The 16,704-nt window shown below is 37.2% G+C and overlaps 1 protein-coding gene across 1 annotated transcript in view; it reads left to right on the top strand.

The window, feature by feature from the left end:
- Positions 1 to 1,144: 1,144 nt before the first annotated feature.
- scramb1 (scramblase 1) overlaps positions 1,145 to 16,704 on the top strand; it is a 92,535-nt gene continuing 76,975 nt past the window's right edge. The window contains exon 1 of the mRNA XM_067093480.1: positions 1,145 to 1,370. The gene's annotated coding sequence lies outside the window, so the exon portion shown is untranslated. The remainder of the gene's footprint in view (positions 1,371 to 16,704) is intronic.

Below are 16,704 nucleotides of genomic sequence, written 5' to 3'. Positions count from 1 at the left end.
AAAAAGTTGTGGGAGAATTTTGCAGCTTTTAAAAACCTCTGAATACTTTGACGTCAAAAACAAGAGAAGTTGTTGGGTTTTCTCGGCACTCTTCGTTAACGGCCGCTTTAATTAGAATCAGTCTTCTTATTCACCATTTGAATTCTATCCTTTCTTCAATATCCATGACACACACACACACACACACACACATATATATATATATATATATATATATATATATATATATATATATATATATATATTATATATATATATATATATATATATATATATATATATATATATATATAGAGAGAGAGAGAGAGAGAGAGAGAGAGAGAGAGAGAGAGAGAGATGTCCGTCACGACATTCGAACGTTTAAGCACGACTCACACGAACGCGGAGAACAGTACTAAACTGATTGTCTGGCAAGGCTTGCGTCTATCAAGGACAAACGTCACGGAAAAAATGAATCTTAAACTTACTTTGTGCATAAAACGGTGCCTTTTGTGTCGTAATAAATTTCAACTTTGGTAAACAGGATGCAGTAGGCAAGTTCATGGCGTCAATCACGTACGGCCCGTGAAACTTATCTAATGATCATTTTGATGCAGTTCTACGGATAAAAATGCTACCTGATAATGGCCTCGTAACAGAACAATATTATTATCTGTGCTACTTTGGCTTTTTATCTACATGGCGGAAGCTCCCTTAGGCCCCGTGTTTAGTACTAACCCCTCGGGGATCAAAGTATTATATACACCCATTTCTATATTGTGGGGTCTTCGTGCGATCGTCTGTTTTACATTTACCATACGTGGTTTAAAATTTAATACTTTGATCCCCGAGGGGCTAGTACTAAACACGGTGTCCCAAGGAACTTCTGCCATGTAGATAACAAGCCAAAGTACCACATGACATGTAAAAGAGAGCCGATTCTGTCTAACATTAAAACTTTGAATAATAAAGTTATATATTGGAGTGGCAACAGCAGCTTCCAAGAAAATTAAGGCTTCCGTGGACAAAAAGAAAAAAAAGGAGGAATACGCGCAAACTACATTATGCGAAGCGGTGCAGTCAGAGCACCTCGCATTACTCATCATTGTATCTATCGTCCTTGTCTTTAGTAGTGCCCACGGTCAAGAGAACGAGGTAGCACATAACCCAAAGCGGCCTCACCTCACTAGTCTCACTCTTCTGCTCGAGTTGAAAAGTTGCCAACAACTCTCAGTTGTTGAGTTGCCGTTGTAAGGTTTGTGTGGCGCTCACAGCTACGCTAGTCGTCTTGATCGTTGGAAAGTGTTGCCGTGAAATCGTTATTATTGCTGGAATTCTCCATATTTTTAGTTTTCGTTTTGAGGTGGAAACGATTGGACCGATTTTCTTAGGTAAGTTGGCTGTATTCTTATTTATTAATGTAGCTAGACCATTAGAGCACAATGGATTAGAGTAGCGTTGAGAAATCGCTATGTTATTCACGAGAACTCAAGGTCGCCGTAATAGTACTTCAGTACTGAGTTGTTTTCGAGATGCGGCAACTAGAAAAGTTTGTTTTCGCCCGTGATTGCACTGTAAACGCAACGCTGCTTGGACTGATGACTATTAAATACTTTTTCGAGTTAGGAACGTGATTATAAAATAATGTTTTCCTTCTGTAATTTTTTCTCAGTCGTATGTTTTCAATGTTGACTATTGAGAGCATTCGTTTTAATGTATTTCAAGACTCATATGTCTAACTATATTCCATTAAACTTAAGTAGTGTACTGTTCACTTGGATCCCTTGCATAATACACACATTATTATTCTCGAATGTAAAAAATTCAGTCTTAATTTAATGCGAACCTGGATGTGATGGTATCATTGTGCATAGACACGTGCTGATCAAGCCCATTTTCAATTCATTCGTTTATATGACCTTGGTGATTGTTTTGATATACCGAGATAACATATGGGTCGGTAAACGGAAGCCTGTCTCCGCCAAGCGTTGTTCAGTGCTTTTGCCTTTTGACACCTGTTGTTCATGTAAATAAACAAACCCTCAGCTTACAAGAGATAGGGAGAATGATAGGATAGACCGGTTATGGTTGCTTGCTAGATAGTTTTCTTGTGCATTTCATATGGATCAGACGTTTTATAGACATACTGACTTGAAGGGAAACTCCAATTGTCTTTCACGTGTTGTGACAGAAAGAGCCCCACTTGTCAATCGTAGCCTTGTTCGTGTTTGCCTTCTTTTCATTCATTCATTCTCCTTCCGTGTTTATTACTGAGGCCATGCTGCATCCCCTTGTTTCTCCAACGTGTGGGCTCCTTTTCATTTATTGTCCCTTGTACAATTTTCTAGAATAACTTGTCCCTCGGTTTCATAACTGTTTTTAATGTCTTTACTTCCTTAAAAGTTTTCACGTTTATAGTTATTTTGACAACGGAAAGAATGTCATTAAAATTCCCATTTTCAGTGTTTGTTACATTGTGGCTCTCTTAGCTTGTATATGTAGTTTACTAAACTACGATTAATCTGTTGAAAACATTTATAAAAGGTAAACGTTAAAGTTAGCATATAACAGTGTTTCTTACGGCTTCGTCAAAATTATTCGTCACTTTCATTTCATGTGTATTTGGTGGTATACGTATAATATATATATATATGTATATATATATATATATATATATATATATATATATATATATATATATATATATATATATATATATATATATAATGTAAATTTCTAACTCACATTAGATTTGAACCCAGGTCTTTCAAATGAAAGACCAGACCGTTGACAACCTGACAACAGGCCACACAATTCATAAAAGAAGTTGGAACCTGAGTACCGCTGTACTTAAGGCATTACCTGGGCAGGCTAACTGTTTGCATACCAGCGTGTTTTCCCCAACTTCCCGACTCAGCAGAGACCCAAGTGACAGCATTTCATTCGAATTATCCCTTCTGTTCCACACGTGATTGTGTGTTGATATATATATATATATATATATATATATATATATATATATGCATACATACACACACCACACACATATATATATATATATATATATATATATATATATATATATATATATATATATATATATATTGTATGTATATAACACTGCTGTTCTGATTCGCTTAATTGTTACAGCAAGTCTTAATATCAGTATACTCAGACTGTAAGTTTCTTGTCTTCTTGCAGTTAATGGAGACTAACTTTTCCTCCACAGCCAGTTTTATCTGTGAGCTTTTCATGGTGGAATTCATTAAATACTGGTATCATTTCATCAATTCATTTTATTTGTCTTGAATCCCATCAGTTAATCAGGGCTCTGTCAGCTGTAGGAAGACGATTGTTTACAATTTACCCTCTTATTTCGGTAGGTTTGTTTCTCACTGATCGCTGTTTAAGAAAGTCACACTGATACCCAGTTATCCTCCATGATTTCTTGATTTTGTTTTTATTCTTTTTTATCCTTCTAACGAGTCTTCTATGTTGGTAATTGTGATCCTTGACAAGTTATTTAACCCATGATCTGTGTATTTGCTTTTGTTTGAATTTCTGGCATCTGTAGTTGTGCATTGCGAGAAATCTATCATGGACATATCAGCAATTATTCGACAAGTACAGTTTAATTTTGTATTCTATTATCATGCCAAATTCAGGCAATTTATCTTTCAATTCGCTGGCTTCAGTCAAAGTTACATTCACGAGACGATGTGCAAAATCATCGAGATTTCCCCAGTCAGTGACATCTGATGGCTCTCGTGTCCACCAAACCAGCACAACCGTTATGTATTTCCTTTGGTTCTTCATCTTATGCGGTCGTGCATGCGGTTCCTGACTTATCATCATAATGCGTATGATATCACAATTTAAATATTACAATTCTCCACGATTTATCACACTCGCAGCGGATCCAGCGATTCCCTTTACTAAGTGACAAACGAGAGTCAGAATCTAGCATTGCTTGAACGGACTTATTCCCTGATTTCTGTAACCGTCTCATTCCACTCTTCATCTCCGTGTCCTCGAATCTTCATTTGCGCTGTGGTATCCTGCTCATTTCCTCCTAGGAATTCCTTGATCTGACTTGCCTGCGACCAAAAACTTTTGTTTGGTTCTAACCTTTCAATCGATGCAGGTAACTTCCCTTTTTTGTATATATTTAGCTTCTGATACTTTTATTGTGCGGTTTGGTAAATATTCATTTTTCTCTGTAAGGGGTAGTGCCGTCAGTGCGCCTCACGCGGTACACTGCAGGCATTTCTTAAGGTTCTTTGCAGCGCCCTTCTGTCCTTTAGCTGCAGCCCCTCTCTTTCATTTTACTATACCTACGTTCATATTCCCTTTCTTCCATCTTATTTCCCACCCCCTTCAAACAATTGTTTCAACATTTTTCTGTGCTGAATGACCTCGTAAGTCCCAGTGCTTGACCTTTGCCCAGATTTTGTATGCCATTACTGATATATATATATATATATATATATATATATATATATATATATATATATATATATATATATATATATATATATATATATATGTTTTACTGTAACGCACCGTACAGACCATTTTCGTTTCTGTTACAGGAAAGTTTTGCCTCGTTCCTGTCCGTGTTTGTCACTTTTACGGAATAACAGCAAACTAGTGTTAGGCATTCCTATGAATTACTGTTATTTGAGGCCCACTTAAGAGGCTTAAAATTCAATTAGTTCTGAGTATATTTTACTTTCACACATTGTACTACTAAATCGTAGAATATTTATGTCGATGATTACTGTTCACGATGCTTAAATCTATCTGTAAGCTGTGTATGATAGCTTAGGTAACCCCGGGTATATCATATCTTTACTTCTTAATGCTGATTACTTTTATGGTTTTATGTTCTTCACATGAATGATGTTTTATGCCTTTGAACATGGGTGAACGGAATGCAGAACATTTATTCAACCAAATGTTTCCGTAAGAGTGAGAATCGGATAAGATGGCCAGTGTCTGTAAACTGTCGCGCTTTGACGAATAATCCAAAAAAATGAGACATTTTAGACGCTGGAAGAAGACTGCATCGAGGTGAGCATAGACCACAAAATAACCCAACCACAAAAATTTTCATTTTTGCGTCAGAAAGTAGTTTTTTTTTTTTTTCCAAAAGGAGGTGGTTTCAGAGAACACGACCATTCTACTATTTCGGCTAACGAAGGCAGGATCGGCTTAAGCCAGAATTTTACATGCCTGAATTCTTGTGAGATCGTTCACACAGGAGGCTGAAATTATAAAGTATCACAACAGACTAGGATTGCTCACCATATGTTAATACCTCGCGATGAAGGATATAGATAGATAGATAGATAGATAGATAGATCACAATGAATGACTTTCAGGTAGGTGTCATGGCAAGTGTTAGAACAGTGGTTGGCAGTGCTGACTGGTAGCCTTGGTCTCTGTCAATTGCCCATCGAACGTTTAACGTAATACTCCCTTACACCGCCCCCCCCCCCCCTCCCACTTCAGCGGTTGTCTGTTACACAGGCCACGAATCACCATTTGACTATGAAACTCCGCTCTCTCTCTCTCTCTCTCTCTCTCTCTCTCTCTCTCTCTCTCTCTCTCTCTCTCTCTCTCTTAAAAAATTAAAAAACTTCTCTCCGAATTTCATACCAGCACACCCTGTTTGAGTGCTTCTTACAAACACTGATAGGACATCATTGCTCGGCACTGGACAGCAATAGGAAACAGGATTGGGTTCAAGGTTTTGTTTCATTAGAACTTAAAAACCATAGGCCTATGGCGAATAATAAGTATTTTCAAAGTTAACTGTAATACGCCTGTGAAACATTTTGCATTCATTAAAATGGCTTCAAATAAGTGGTTGCTTTACTTTTTGTACACTGTAAAATAATAGTGGGGTTTTACCATTTGTAATAAGATTTGAGAGAACCGGGTCAATGTCAGAAACAGGTGCGTTAAAATTGGTTTTTATTCTGATAAGATGCATTGTTGGTCAGATGTTGAGTTTACAACGCCAGGAATTTATATGATAACAGTAGTTTAAGATAAGTGAAAACAATTACTGAAAGTCTGCATTTGTGGATGTTTAAGGGATTTTTTTTAACATATGACCAATGTGGCCTTTATAAAAAGATATAGTTGATAAAAAGAAATAATCTTCAGCAATATATTTGTAATTATAGATCGGTGGACTTGAATAAATTCATAGATCGGTGGACTTGATTAAATTAATGGTTCACATATTATATCCATTAGTCAAACCTTATATGATAGAAAATTATAGGAAAAGTTTAAACATTAACAGAGAAAAGAAGGATGTAAATATTATAAGAATAATATCTCCTAACGGAAAAGTGGGCGTTCACTTAGCGGTTGCTGCCATCTGCTTGCTAGCGTGCTATGCTTTATTTTGTAAGGTGAAATCATATCTGATGTCTCTGGTTTATGACCATTGGAGTTTACTCATGCTTGTATTTTCACCCTGTAAAAAAAAAAAATTCTATCATTTAATTCAGCCTAAAACCAAGGCCTCATGCTTATCGTATACATATGAACAGTAATTTGCATAAGCATACTAATTGTATTTTTTTTTTTGTGAGACTGATAGGTGTAGCGTTATCTTACAATACTTTGAAAGAGTCCCGTAACGACTGTAATACTTTGAAAAATTAATTATCAAAATATTTACACATGATTAGCATTTTACATTAAATCACTAACTGTATTTCTCATTTCTATTTCTGGTATTTGTAGTGTAACATTTAGCATTTCTGTGTCAAATTTCTTTTATTTCTTTGGGGTTCTTTCGTTGGTGCATAGCAGACTAAAGCAGTATTCTACTGTTCACTGGTCTATAGTCAGGAAGATAATGCCTCTTGAATAAATATGCATATTACCCCATTCAGTCTGTATTTCCCATTTTTTTGCATCACGAGTCACAAACAGCTAAGATGTCCAGTATATTCTCTTCAGTTCATTTTCCCCCTCTTCCATCATTTCCATTTGATTGAGGGTTTTTACAATACAGTTTCCTGGTTTCAGAGTATCCTTAATGTAGTGTTTATAAACCAGGAGATTCTTAGCATCCAATATGCCCGGCTATTTTAAATTGTGCCTATCCATGAATGCAGCAGAATTCATGGAGAATTCATTGTCTAAATACACCAAAGGTTACTAAGTTCCTTGAAGCACAGTTCCTAGTTGACTAAGACAAAAGCACACAGCACTTTAATCCTATCCATCCCCCTGTTGCCAATTCCTTCTGGGCTCATCCTGAGCAAGGGTACGATTTTCAATTATGGATCTAGCCGTTACCTAAAGAGGGGTCACAGAAGGCTCGCGTACCCTGAGCTCGGAACCCAAATCAAGTTGCCAACTGAACCAGCTGGACTTGGTGCTCACTAAGAGGCAGGGCCACAAATCCCTGAAGGTATTTGTATAACATTTCCCTGTTAGACTATTTATATTATAACATCTTCACTATAGTCCTCTATCTACTTTTGGATACCTTGTTGCTAATCTTGAGTATTTTGAATACCATCTGATCTTCATGTGGTGTCACTATTGAGTGCATTGATTTTTTTGTGGTTTTATCCACTGAATGTTTATGCTACCCCATTGAAATTTAATTCTAGGGAATTTCAAGGTTCTACGCACAGTTTGTTTGCTTCAGTGAGAGAACGTGTCTATAGAATATACTGTGAAATTGTATATTCTTAATTATAAAGTTGATGAGGATGAGAATTGTTGTGCTTGCCTCCTGTATACTCTAGGAGTTTGTGTTAAGTCCTGTGTGCACTTTTATGTCACCTCATTTTGACTTTTGACACTAAATATGATGTTTCTGGAGCATTTATTAAGAGGTGGCATGTCGGGGTTCATGGTCTTTTGTCCACCATATTGAATCAAAGATGGCGGCCATTTTGGACCCTGGTGCTAAAAAAGCGCGGTTGTACAGTTCTACAATCATGGGCATGTTATATCTTGTTCGAAAGGAAATTTGATGCTAAATATAATTCTAATAGAATTTAAGGCCTAAAATGAATCTACAAGAAAAAATCTAAAGTTTTCTACACATATATTGAATTACAAATGGCGGCCATTTTGGGTCCCGGCTTATGATATTACAGAAATAGAGTTCTGCAAATACAGTAATGCTCACTTTGCAACAAATTTGATGATATTATTTTAGAATTGAAGGGCTAAAATGGGCTTCTACAGACAAATTGGAAATGTTATGCATCGTATTCCTATGATCTGATGATTTTTGACTAAACATCAAAATAATGTATTTTCACAAAATAACAAGCAACTCCTTATGTATACTTCACCAATAGTAATACAAATAGAAGACTGAACGCCATTAGATGGGTTTGCAGGGTGTTATTGATGTTGTTCTCAGTCCTTCATGGTGGTTCTGGATTCAGCGGATTTTTGCATAATAATTGGCTTCACATTTGCAAAAACCGCAACATGCAATTTCCCTCTGTCGACATGAGCAAACTTTTGGTCGAACACAGTTTAAACAGTTGCAAGGAGCTGGGAACTCATCTGGAATGGGTGCGTCTGCCATGATTACTGGTAACAAATGTTCGTCATCAGCAAGCATGTACCCATAGTCAAGAGGATTCAGCTGAATATCTTCAGTGAATGGAGCATGAAGTCACATGTAGCACTGCAGATAGGCTCTTAGAATATGCTGCTTGATACAGGCAGATGTAGGAGGAAATCGCTCTATAACAAATTGATGGTGTTTTGTATGATAAATGATGAAGCGAAGCTCATCAAAATTCGCAACATCACATATTGTTATGCGTTTGAGAAGGAACTTCTCACCATTAGTAATGATCTCATCATTAATTTTTTCTTTTCCAAAGTTGCACAAGAGATTGTAAGCACATTTTCTCCGTAGTGTCGCATTCAGTGAGTGCATGGATTGCAGTTAATATATCTACGAGATCTGAGTCCATGGTCCTAACCAGGTCGTGAATTGGAACTACACTTCTAGATTGACTGTGGCCAGATGTGAATCAGAGTTCCTCCAAGTTAAAGTTCTTCAATTCACTGTGGTGCATTGCAGACACAAATACATCAGTGTCTGGAGGTGCAATGACAATGCTATTAAATCTCCCAACTTTGACAGCATAGTTAACGTGGAACATTCTATTTGACGTCTGTTTCCTCATGAGAGCATGTACAGTAAGTAGTCGTTCAGCTTTGATTGATCCATTTAAGATACTGTAACACTTTCTTTCACTGTCTTGATGTGGTCCACCCAAGAAGAGACATTGTGGGTAACGTTTTCCTTGACCCATTGCATGAAAACACTTTGAAATGCAACCTTGCTCTCTGAGAGAGCTCAACGGGTAAAGGCTGATCCAAGTTAGATATGTACGTTATTATATCTTCTGCTTTCTTCGATTACACTCACTGCTTTCAATACTCCAATCCGTGTACAGATGAAATACAATGCCAATGCGACTGAAAGTACTTGAATGAGACTGCAGCGAATTCCACAGATTCTGTGTAAAGTCTCTGTATGTTTTCAGTTTCATCGGCTTCATTGGAACTGTCCTGACATGCCCCACGAAGTCTATGATAATGCTGCGACGATACACAGTTGATGATAGTGATGATGACGTCTCCTTAGGAAGTAATTTCTGTAACCCAGTAGCAAAATCAGCCTTTTTTGATTGACGTATGAATCCTTCCTTCGTTAAGTAGGAGGTTGGCGTTAATTCAGATCTTAGCAAAGTTTGAAGATCAAAGTTTCTTAAGCGAACATAGACACTAATTCGCTAGAACTTAACAGTCTCTTTATTTATGTCATAATTAATCTGGGCTGGTGGAGGTCTGATGTGTTTTCTCAGTGGTGTTTATCAGTTCCTTGAACACCCTTTCCATCTGTCGACTTTCATCTTGCTCTTCAAATGCAGAGATTCCACATCGCGCTGAAAATGTTTGATGTATTCGTTCAAGCAGTTCTTGTGATGCGTAACATCTGCAGCAAAAACATCGCCAGGAGTCTTTAGGAATATTGTTCTAGCGTGGACACTGTCCTTATTGAAAGCAATAGTTTTGAGTAAGTTTTTTATTAGTATTCCATCACAAATGCGATATTTTTAGTATCGTCCTGACATTTTATTTGGTTACAGATAATGCATGGTTTTTCTTGGAATTCGAAGCAGCTGTTGTTTTGGCTCTTTCTGGCGGTTCTCAGGACTTGATAAAAATGATCAGTAGATGGTTCAGGAGTTCGTTTGCATGTTGACTGTTTTTGTGAATGTCTCACACCTCTTCTTCTTTTGTATGCAGCATAGCATGTCTTGACATATTGGATTTTTGACAAGTCATTCGCAGAGATGGTGTTCAACAGGCCATCCTGCAGTATTTTTGAAGTGTCTATTATGACATTTCTACCGTCATGGGTGCTAGTGAGTTTGCTGTTTGCTTGACTGTCTTTTACATGTTGACAAATGACATAAATTTAAATTTCTGCTCTTCTCATCATGAATGAGCTATATTGAAGACGATGGGCCAGATGAACGGACAGACATTCTTTTTACATTAGTATCAGGAAGTAGAAGATAAAATCAATTTTTTATGAGGAAGGCATTGCTCAATCACTTTTGATGTAATCATAGAAATGTACTTATATTTTTACCACGTGAGCTGAGTTAGGTCCCACAGGCACTTTCATGAACCTCAGTTTGACCTTTAATATTGATATTTGGTACACCTTTGCTTATTGTTTAAATATCGGCAAATTAGTCTGGTAAAATTAGTTTATAGTGCAAAGTAAATAATTTTTAAAGATTTTTGCAAAGATTCATTGTTGACCCACCTGGAGACAGAGTCCAAAATGACCGCCATCTTTTGATTCACTACGGCGGACAAACGACCATGAGATTAAACGTGCCAGCTCATTTTATATCATCTGAGACATCATATTTACAATATCAAAAGTCGAACTGAGGTGACGTGAAAGTGCACACGGGACCTAACACAGCTCCCGCAAGAGGGAGAGTCTGAGATGAAAGGACGAATGAGAACACTAAAAGGATAATGATAATCTGGGTGACTTTTTCATTACTTTTTTATTTTCTGTTTCAAGTATGTTCTCTTGGATATTTGAAACATATGTCCTGCATGTTGTTTATTTGGGGTTATGATTTTCGAAAGAAACTGCTTGTTTTTGTCGTCGGTCTGCCGGGTGTTCATTTGCAAGTTGCTTTATTTTTTTCACACCGTCGCGTCGGCTCTGCCTCAACTACTCGGCAGAATATTATAGTTGTTTTCCTTTGATAATCGCTGGGTGGTGGCAGGATTAATAGGGTACAATTCTGGGTGGTGGTTGGTCAGGGAGACCATAGGTATTTCGTGTGAGTTCTACCAGCGTGGCGGACAAAATCCACACGCAATGGGTTTATCATATTCACGTAGCGTGCCTTGCTCTTCCGCCTGCCACCCTGCCATAGGAATGGTCTGCGTTTGAACTTAGTACCATTAGATTATCTACGCGCAGCTCAATTTTTATATTTGTTGTTTTTGGTGAAAAATGGCCAGAGGAAGGAACAATCAAGTGCCTTCAGCTCAATCCTAGAAAGGAGAGAAAAATGAATCTAGGTATAAGAGTATTAGTGGGATAAAATCCCGAAAGAATGCGCTTAGTATCGGGAAAACAAAGATTGGGGGGAAATTCCGTCACAGTTAAGGTAAAGTAAAAAAGAAATGGAAATATTATTGTAGGCTAAATATCGAAAGCTGAGTAGCTTTCTCAAGGTAAAAAATTACTTATTTTTCAAGGTTTGTGTGTGTGTGTGTTTACGGTGCAGTCACTTTCTCTGATTAGAGTGGGTGGTTTCACTATGCGTAATTGCACTTTATATTTTAGGCAAGGATTGTTGGATGACGTTGCAAAGCCTGTGCCCTTCTTCACTGTGAACGCAATCCATAACAGCCGACTAAGTTCAAGGGTTCAAGGTATTTCATTCGCTACTTAGGTCGGCTGGATCCTAAAACTTCCGGCTCACTCGCCAGTCGAAACTGGAACCTTTCGCTAGTGAGGAGAACGTCTATATATATATATATATATATATATATATATATATATATATATATATATATATATATATATATATATATATATATATATATATATATATATATGTATACATATACACACGCATATATACTGTACATAGTGTGTGTGTGTGTGTGTGTGTGTGTGCATTCACACGGAGGTTCAGCAGAATGTTACTTGTTAATAATTTTTTTCTGTATAGGCCATGTACTTGTGTGTGTTACTGTTTACTTTGTATATTTTGTATTATGTCACGTTGTGGACAAATTTGTACTAATTATTGTATACTTTTGTCAATAAAATAACAGAACTAAACCGTGTCTCTCCTTGAAAAACAGAAATAACTAAAGCCCCTAAAGCGCCACGTGCTGTATGAAGACTGCAAAATCGTGAGAATTACTTAGTGGTTATTTTCCGAATATTTATATTATAGATACATAAAATGCAGTGTTGAGTTAAATTCTTATTAAGTAATTATAACAGCTGTCTTTGCCTTGAAAATTCAGAAAAGGTCTCATAGCGTTAAAGACATTATCATCTTCAGCTAGCGTGTGCCCACTAGAATTACCGATGTTAAGAATGGAAACAGCTTCAGTAATATCTTTGTGAATGACTGAATGATTACTTGTTATTTGACATCATAGAAGATCTTAGCGTTTTTCATTCTCCAGTGAACTTCATTGGACGCCTCGTCACATCCGTCATGTTTCGAGGAATTACAACCTTCCCAGTTACGGGAATATCTGTGCACAAAACGATGACAGTCTGAAATATTCAAGTTCATTTCTTATATTCTGTTATTAATGCCTCCACCAGCGTTTGTTGTGTAAACGGAATATATCGAAAATGGAAGAACGGATTTTCTAGGATATCGATGAAAGTAGCGCGATTGGTCGACATAGAAACAAACTCGCCCGTTATCAAGAAAAGGGATTGAAGAGCAATTCTTAAACGAACCTTATGTTTTGTTATAGGTTAATATATGAAAACAAATATTTATACATTGTCCAGAGGGTTAGTTGATTGTTCGCAAGACTGTGATCAAATGCCAGGGTCATATGTCCTGTTCTACTAAAGTTCTATCGGCCAAGGTCGTAGACAATGCTGAGGACATTGTCTAGGCGGAGTACGCATTTAATGGTGTTCATGAGTTCCTTTACAGAGTATCATAAAAATGCATGAACTGGCGTTACAACGATTGTGGGTGTGAATCGAAAAGTAGTGGCTTGGAGAGGGAAAGATCAAAAGAAGTACATTAAAATTTATCAGAAAATTATTTGAACGCCAGCAACGCTATTTTTTACTTTAAAAGCTACAGCAATGAACTGTTGTCAAACATCAGAATATAATCCATTAAGAATCTGAAATTACCAGATTAAGAAAGAAAGCTAACTGTTCATAACTACGCTAGGTCCACACACATCTCGGGAAGTTGGCATTGGTCCCTGAAACGTGTTATGTAACTTCCTTCCCACCGCGGCTTCATTTTCTTCCTAACACGCCCTTTTCATCTTTTCCTTCCTATCTGACGAGTCATGAACGACTTTTTTCTTTTTTTTTTATCTTAAAAGTGATCAAAAGCTCACGCACATAGCGGTGGGAACCCTCAATATAAAGGATTGTCCTGTAACACGTTGCTATGCCTGGTAGTTTCATGGCTTGGTGTGTGCGTTCGTACGTGACGTGACGAAGTGCGTAAACGCGAGTGTCTGCAAATGGCTGTTGCAAAGGAGGCTATTTCGATAGCTTCTCGGGTTTCACCCAAAGTGATTATACTTCGTTCATGTATATAATTTGCCACCACCTTATAAGCTGTTTGCAAAGATATCTTAAACTTCCAGAATTCGAGGTCTTTCGTGAATTTGTTAACATTCGCATAGCTCTCTTCTTTTGCGTCAGTATCATTTGGTTTGCTTCTCTTTTAACGACAGTGCATGATAGCTCACTACTTCGTTTCACGTAAACTCATGTTATTTGGTTGATGTCTGCCAATTTCAGTATTAAAGTTCTTGGAACTCTGTCGCCTTGAGGTCAGACATTTATCGTGTTTGACAAGGTTTCAAAAATACAGGTTTTGGCATTATGGCTAGAATTACATGAAAGACCACAGGATTTCCAGAATGGCACATCTAGTGGAATGTGCTGCATGCTTATATTATCCATTTAAACTTACTATTAAGGGATTAAACAACTGCGCAGTTTTTCTAGGACTTTTCTTCCCTCAAGAACACTGATGCCAACTGAACATTGATAACATTGCTACTTTATAAGAGAATTCATTTACAAGCCCTGTAGTGTTTAAAAGCGCTTACTATCTAAAAATGATTTTTTCAGACTTTCAGCGTAATCTTCAACGATGATCACAGAGATCCCCCTCCCCCATTTAGACTAATTCAACATCTGTTGTGGTGTCGTTGGCTTTGAATAAAAGGAACAACAGAGAATGGATCTAGGCTGCAGTAACAATAATCACCAGAAGCAAATGTCAGACTCATTTTAGGTGATTACACGCATATTATTTAACACAAATTTTCTAGTTAAAGGCAGCAAAATGCTGTTAAAACCTATCGGTCCGGTGATAATTAGTCGTAGAAAATTCGCTCAGCCCTCGTAGCGGGTGACAGTTGATTTTTTTTTTTATCCTTTTGAGAGTTTTCTGCGTATATCTTCGTCTTGTCGTAGTTATCGTGGTTGCATTTGGAGTAAATATAGCAATATCGTTCAAGAAATAATTTGAGTATAATTCACCGACATTTTCGAAATATCACATTTCCTTTGCAGTGAGGTAATACATTAGGCAGACTTGTCGTATGTCCACTGAGGCCCTTTCGGGTGTCAAAAGAAAGATGACAATAATTATTATTAGGATTTACTGATATCATACCATTACTTTGGTGAGCAAGCTCAGTGTCGAGGGGTAAATGGAGGAGGATTTCCCGCCAGCATGTGAGAGGCTTACGTGTTTCGATCGATAAAGGATGGAGACAGGTTGTCGGCTTGGGTTGATGCCTAAGCTCGAAGAGAGAGAGAGAGAGAGAGAGAGAGAGAGAGAGAGAGAGAGAGAGAGAGAGAGAGAGATGGGGGGGGTTTACCTTATTTTGAGACAAATAAGATGCTTTCTAAATGTTTAAGTAGTAGTGCTAATTTAAACGGTGGTTATGTAAGCCCGAGTTATGAATTTTTGGGTAAAGCCAGATAATTTGCGAAAAATTTGCTTTGAAAGTTTACTTGGATTAGAGAGCCGTAGCCTGTGAACTTCTTGACATTACGAATGGCTTTCTGGTAAGTTAGTCAACAGTAGACTGAAATTGCTTTCGCGTTGCTATTAACATTGTTGAGAAACTTTTTGCTGGAGTTGGAGCAACTTCTGTCGGAGAGTAATCAGAATTTTTGAAGCACGTTTGTAAACATAATTTTGTAGCCATCCCCAATCTCTCTCTCGCTAGGACACATTTACCTGTTGATTGACCATATAGAGATGTTTCTCTCTCAAATCTTTTGATGGCTAAGTGCAAAGTGATAAATCTTTTATTGGCTGTCTGTTATTTCCAAAACTATTCCAAGTGCCATCTCTTTCATAGGTAGGCCTATTCATGAAATACAGTTGTTACTTAATGGGAACACTTTATTACTGTGTGTAGCATTACAAAAAATGTATACATAAATAGGAATGGAACATAATTTACACGGACCCAGTTTTACTAGAGAACACTTTGGCATATAATGAACAAGAATGTTTTAACGGGGTTGGGTAAGCCAGTATGAGCCTTTGCTCAAACCTTGGTAAGATAAGAAAAGGAATAGGAGGCCTTGTGTGGACCTTGTAATTCTGACCACAGTATAGACGCCATTTTCGTGGCTTCGTGACTTAGGCAGCTAGCAGTAGTACCACGAGGAATGCTAAATCAAACACACATGGCAACTAACATAATTCCTCTCTCCATTTTGCGCTTCAGTGACAGCGATCATATAAAAACTCGTAAACTGCTCTTTTCATTGCATTTTTCTCTGCAACAGGTTGATCCTATGTAACTGTTGAGCTTTTACATGTACCGTACGTTAATTTTTATCTTGATAATTCTTCCAAATATCCGATTAGTTTAATGAGGGAGAGCAGTGAGCAGAAATGTGGCGATATGATAAAAAATGCAGTTTTTGTTAAGGTCTGAACAGAAAATAAAACGACCGTTTATTTTTTACAGTTACAAGAAAATCAAAGAGAAGGTGGGTGGAGAAGGGTTGGTATTAGTAAAGTCGGGAGAGGAGAGCTAATAATGGGAAGCGTTAGCAAAGAAGAAAGAAAGAAAAACAACCTTAATTAAGTCCTCTTATCATGACTGAATTTGCTGAATAAGCGACAAAGAAGAGGCATTAAATCAAAGACTCTTACGTGTGGAGTTCGAGATTGCGGTCTCCCAGGCTTCTCATTAAAAGTTGCGTTCAGATTGAAGTTTTTTTATCAAGTTTCTCATTTAATGTGGAGTTTAGTAGTGCATCAGTATCATATTACTCGTCCATTGTAAGAATTACGATAAAATCTTTTTATCGTCATGGAACTTTCTGTGATCTGCTAAGAAATATAGAAATAATATATTTCTGGCGGTCTTTAAAAAGAAAGCTTTTGACATACA

This window comes from Macrobrachium rosenbergii, chromosome 4 (genome assembly GCF_040412425.1).
Source record: "Macrobrachium rosenbergii isolate ZJJX-2024 chromosome 4, ASM4041242v1, whole genome shotgun sequence".
Lineage (NCBI taxonomy): Eukaryota > Metazoa > Arthropoda > Malacostraca > Decapoda > Palaemonidae > Macrobrachium > Macrobrachium rosenbergii.
This window is presented reverse-complemented; position numbering and strand designations above follow the sequence as displayed.